The sequence below is a fragment of the Dromaius novaehollandiae genome, unplaced genomic scaffold, assembly GCF_036370855.1.
Source record: "Dromaius novaehollandiae isolate bDroNov1 unplaced genomic scaffold, bDroNov1.hap1 HAP1_SCAFFOLD_104, whole genome shotgun sequence".
Lineage (NCBI taxonomy): Eukaryota > Metazoa > Chordata > Aves > Casuariiformes > Dromaiidae > Dromaius > Dromaius novaehollandiae.
This window is the reverse complement of record NW_026991471.1, coordinates 70,745-76,419: the sequence shown is the minus strand read 5'-3', so window position 1 is coordinate 76,419 and position 5,675 is coordinate 70,745.

The window sequence follows — 5,675 nt, the reverse complement described above, 5'->3', positions numbered from 1 at the left end:
CGCGGGGGTGTCGGGGGAGCCCCGGGCCGGTGGTGGGGCCGGCGGGGCCGCGCTCGGGGCTCTGCGGCCGTTTCCGGGGGGACAGGGGGGAAGGGGAAGGGGGGCGGGACGGAAAGGAACGGAATGTGCCGAGGGTCAAAGGTGCCCCAGCGCTGCGGGTGGGGGGCGGGCGTTGGGGGGCGGGACTGCGGGGAGCCGTAGCTTTCGGCGCGGCATGCCGGGAGCAGTAGTCTTCCGGCACTGGGCTTCCGGTGGGGCCTGTTTGTTCTGAGCGCGGCATGCTGGGAGCGGTAGTCTTCCGGCACTGGGCTTCCGGGCCGCCCTTTTCGCGTGCACGGTATGCTGGGAGGTGTAGTCTTCTCAGGCGGGGCTACTGGGTGACCATGCTGCGCCTCTCGAGGTGGCCCCGCGGGGGGGGGGCGGCGGCGGCAGGTCCCTGCCAGCGGGGTTCCCAGCAGGCGGCCGCGTGGCAGGCCAGGAGCTGTAGTGCCCGCTGGGTCTGTTCCTTACTGGACATGTGTCACTCACGCCTGAGTCCCCACAGGTCACGGGGGACAGTGGAATGCCCCTGTTTTTCCCCGGTACAGGGCAGGAAGTGTTTTCCATCTCCGATGGTGTTGCAAGACAACCTTGGAAGCTCAGAAAGAGTGTTCCTGCTGTTTAAACTAGGCAGATGAGGAGAACACCCCCCCCCCCCCCCAATTTCCTGGGAGGAAATAATTCTTTAATCAAGGCCATGCTAGAAGTGCTAAAGCCTTAAAGAAATAGTAAATCAAAATGTTTTGTTTTCTATGTAGACGTTGCCGATTTAGCAAAGGAATTCGAGGTATCCCCGAACTGAACTGTCCTCATTATAATACAAGAAAATCACGCCCATAGGTCAGAAAGACCTGTGCCCGGGTGAAGACCCCTCCCCTGAGCATGCGTAGTTTTAAAATGGTGTGTAAGCAATATTAGAATTGTATGTAAATCACTAACCAACCGGTGTAAGAGGGAAAGTTGCAAACCTTGCAACTTGTATAAATGCTACTTGGAAAGCCGGGGAGGGGGGGAGGGAGGGGGGGAAGTTGCGCTTGATTTGTGGGGAAAACACCGAGCAGCCAGGCTTGCACAACTCTGAAATAAATAAGCAAATGTCTCTCCTGAGCGTGTCATTATTGGCTTAGTGCACAGCGGGCAACGAATCCGCTTTTCGGACAGCAGCGTGACCAGGCGCAGGGTTGTCCCCGGGGGCTGGGGCTGTCCCTCTTGGAAATGGGGAGGGCGGGAAGAGTAGGAGGGGTGCTGCGGGCTCCTGGGGGTCGTAGCTTTGCTCAGGATTGGGGCCGGTTAGGCAGCTGCTGGGAGGAGTGGCGGTGCTGGGAGGGCACGGTGCGGAGCTGTCCTGCTGTGCAGCGCAAGGGAAAGTCGACCAGCACCGTTGCTGTCCGAGGACCCTGGAACAGCCCGAGAGACCCTGGAACAGCCACCCCACGGACACCGTGTCACTGCCTCGCAAGGCCACCGCATGCAGGTACGTTTGACTACATCCGGCAGAAGAAATGTAAGCCGAAGGATCAGGGCAAATAGCTGCTTGTCTAGGTTTGTTACCTAGCGACGCACTGGCAAAGCTTTTTATGAACACCCGTACTCGATCGAGTGCGTATTCATTCTGTGAATATTAATTACTGCCAGACCGCGTACGTCACTGATGCTTTAAAGCAAGTCGGTGGCGCTGGGGTAGCACGTGTAGTGGAGGCTAAATGCAATAATACCTCGTTTTGATGTTGTTCTCTTCTACGAAAGCACTTGGAGCAGATTAAGACATTTCTCGTCCTATTTTGTTTATTGAGTGGACCCTGATACTGGGGAGAAGCTGCCGTGAAGCAGACCTAGTAGTCAGCTTCCTTAGAGAAGGCGTCTTGTCCTGTATTTGAGGGCTTCCGGTACGTTTTGACAGACAGTAGTGAGTGACGGGTTTCCTTTGGACCCCCCGGGGAGCAGAAAGTTCTGCCGGGAAGGCAAAATGTTTCTTGCGGCTGGGTTGGAAGAAGCTGGCTGCTGATGCAAGGCAGTGACAATTCTGGGGAGTCGCGGGAAGTTTTGAAAAGACGGTCGTTCCCTTTGCTAGAAGGCTATGCACTTGGGTTCCTAATAGCTGTAGTAATGAAGCCAGGTAAGCGTTCGGGAGGAGCCCAAGCCACTTTTGTCTAGCGAGTATTTTGCAAGGGGGGCAGGAAAGCGCTGCGCCCTGCTCCTTGCTGCCCTCGCGTGTCTGAAAGGCGGCACTGCACGCGGGAGGGGGGGCGCGCTCACGGCTGCCCTCGCGTGTCGACAAGGCAGCACTGCAGCCGCCGGCGGCCACCGCTGCGTACGGAGACCGTTGCGGGCAGCCGGCGCACACGTGCGCGCTGCCGGTCGCCGTGTTGGCCGCTACTCTGCGCTCTCTCGGGGACGGGTAAGCGCAGGGGCCGCGCTCGTGCCCCCTGCCCGGTGCTCACGGACCGGGAGCGCTTTTCCCGAGAGGGCTTTTCCTTCTCGGTGCTTCCTGGGGGCGCGGGGACGGGCAGTGCCGTCTCGGAGCTGCTCCGCGGCGCTCTCTCCCCGGGGCAGCCCCAGCGCCTGCTCGCTGATGCCCGCCGCTCTCTCGGGCGCGGGCAGAGCAGCCTCGGGGCGCTCGCTGCTCGGCCTGAGCGCCGGGGTGGCGCGGCGGGCTGCGGTTGGCGCGCGGGAGCCGGCCGGCTGCAGCGCGGCGCTGCGACCACGCGAGGGTGGGGCCATTGCGGGTCTGGGCTGCCCCGCCCCTCGCGCTCCCCCCGCCCCTCGCGCTCCCCCCGCCCCTCGCGCTCCCCCCGCCCCTCGCGCTCCCCCCGCCCCTCGCGCTCCCCCCGCCCCTCGCGCTCCCCCCGCCCCTCGCGCTCCCCCCGCCCCTCGCGCTCCCCCCGCCCCTCGCGCTCCCCCCGCCCCTCTCTCGCGGTCCTGGGCCGCGCACGCGCGGTGCGGCGGCGCGAGCCCTGGGCGGCCGGCGCACGCGCGGTGCGGCGGCGCGAGCCCTGGGCGGCCGGCGCACGCGCGGTGCGGCGGCGGGCAAGATGGCGGCGAGCAGGGCGGGTGTTTTGGCTGGACGGCGGCGGGCGAGGGCAGAGGCGGGCTGGAGTCGAGCATGTGGGGGCCGCGGTGAGGCGAGGTGAGGCGAGCGTGTGCCTTCGGGTGGCCGCGGGTGTCGGGCTGTGTCCTGCCAGCCGGGGCCGTCGCTGCGTGGAGGCGGCGGGGCGGGGGGGGGGGGAGTCGGGCCGGGGTCCGCGCCGCGCCGGGTCTGCCGGAGCGCGGCTCTGACTCTCCCTTTTGCGTGTGTCGCCTGTAGGGCCCCGGTTCCTCCCCAGCGCGGGCCGGGGCGTGCGCTCGCCCCTGCGGACGCAGCCTGGAGGAGTGTGTGTGGGGTGCCTGCGCGGGGGTCTGGATGTCTCTAGCAGCGGCACGGCAGCCTGATGCCTCCTCTCGTCTGGGACGCGGGGTCCTTGGGGAGTTCCCTGCTGCCTCCTCTGGCGTTCTCTGCGAGCTCATAGATCCCTCCACCTCCTCTCCCCCCCCCCCCCGCCCCGCTCCCCTGTCTGGTGGGGTGGGAGACCGGTGGCTGCTCCCGCCGAGCTGAGAGCCACGTAGGGCACCCCATGTGCTCACTACGCATCTGGGATGGCACCCCTGCCCTGAGGGCCCCGCAGAGTCCCACCCTTCCTGCAACCAGCCCCCCCAGAGCCATTAAACCACCCACAAATCCTGCCCCAACACCCCCACAGGCCCCAAAACGCCTCCGAGCCCTGCCGCAATGTTGTCACTGACTCCAGACCTTCCCCTGCACTCTGTGCAAGGCCCCAAACTTTCCTCAAACTGCTGCCAGACCCAGTGCCCGCAGCAGTGAGGCGTTCTAACAAAGATGGGGTGCGATGTGCGTCTCCGCCTCGACTCAGTCCCGCTTTAGAGAAACAGGAAGTTACAGCACTTCCTGGTGAAGAGTGTTGACGGGTGAATGTGCGGATGACAAAGAGACTTCTCTCTCTTTTCTTCTGAGCCGCCTCTCAGAAGCCTCTGTGTGTGCACGATGTGGCTGATCTGGGATAATCGTGCTGTGCGCAGTGCTTAAGGAGAACATTGCCCTAAAATGGAGGGCTAAGGAATAGCCTAAAAAACCTAAAAGGCTCGGGAAGAGCAAAAGAGAACACCGATGGGCTCTGGGAAGCCCCAGTGATGCTAGCGAAAACAGCGTGGCTTTTAGGCACCTCCTCAGAGCAGCAGCAATGTCTCGCTCCAGCCTATGGGACAATGGGGACTCTTAATTACCGCCTTGAATTACCACAAGTGTTGCAAAAGCAGAAGGGACTAGGGAGCATGCAGAGCAGGTTATGGACTATATGTCAAGTTTAAACAAGCAACAAGCCCCTCTGCAGACAGAAACAGGTTTAGCCCTAAGTAATAGAGGAAGGTAGCTGTGAGTAACGTGAAGCGAAGCGGTGACGTCAGTCACCCCGAAAGCCTCGGAGAAGCGGTCTGAAAATCTGGTACCCTCGCGGCCTCGGCAGTCTTTTTGGTTTGTTTGGCAAGGTAGCCCACCGAAGGGGGACATCTCGAAGAGAAGCAGCAAGACCTGGGGATCCGGTGGTTCATTTTGGTCGTCGCCTGTGAGGCCAGCATGCAAGAGTAAGAGGAAGCTAGGAGCAGTCTCAAAAAGGTAATAGGTTTGAAAGGGAGACACGCAAATCGAGGGCTGTCGTTCCTCCACGTAGTTAAAGACCGAGAGAGTTGTGGGTTAAGCGCATGCATACGAGGGTTTGCGAACAGTAACAATAACACTGAAGCGGAATAAAAATAAGGTTTCGTGGAAGATGGCGTTAGGAAGGTATTAGGCGACGTGCCCGCCTGCCTAATAACCTAGCCCTAATTGCTGTGTGTAACGTTTCCAGACCGTTTACCCTGCAACGTATGGTGCAAAGTGCCGTATTAAGACCTTTCCCTTAAGGAAAAGAAGAAGGAAAAAAAGAAAAAAAGGGGGAAAAAGAAAACAGGGTAAAGAGAAAAAGATCATGCATAAACCTAAGCGTTTCACTGGAAGTAAAACGCGAGTTTATCGCTTCCTTACAGATATGGAACCGAGGACAGCAAATGCTGACGAAGAGAAGAGACGGACGAGCGTTTGCTTGCGGTTAATACCGAAGGGACGGGATGAAACAAGGAAGCCAGAATGCAGCGGCCCCTCGATATCACCAGGAACTGCTACAGGAGGAGGCGTTCTGGCACGGGTAACTAGGGTAAGTATCGCTAATGACCGTTAGCAGTTATTTCGGCCTCCCCGAGGCAGCGCTGAGGACTGAGTAACCCGTTCCTGCCCTGTGGCTGCTGTTCCCTGTATCTGCCTTAGCTTTGCTTTGGCTGTTTCTGTTTTGTTTTGTTATCGTACACGCAGCTACGGAAAGGAATAGATGTCATACTTACTTTTTTAGATTAATTGCCACGGCTGAAGTTGAAGAGACCAAGAAACGTAAGCCCCGAAGGGGCACATCTTGAAGAGAGGGGGCTAGACCTAGCGATGCAGTTGTTCGTTTTGGTCGTCGCCTGTGAGGCCAGCATGCAAGAGTAAGAGGAAGCTAGGAGCAGTCTCAAAAAGGTAATAGGTTTGAAAGGGAGACAGGCAAATCGAGGGC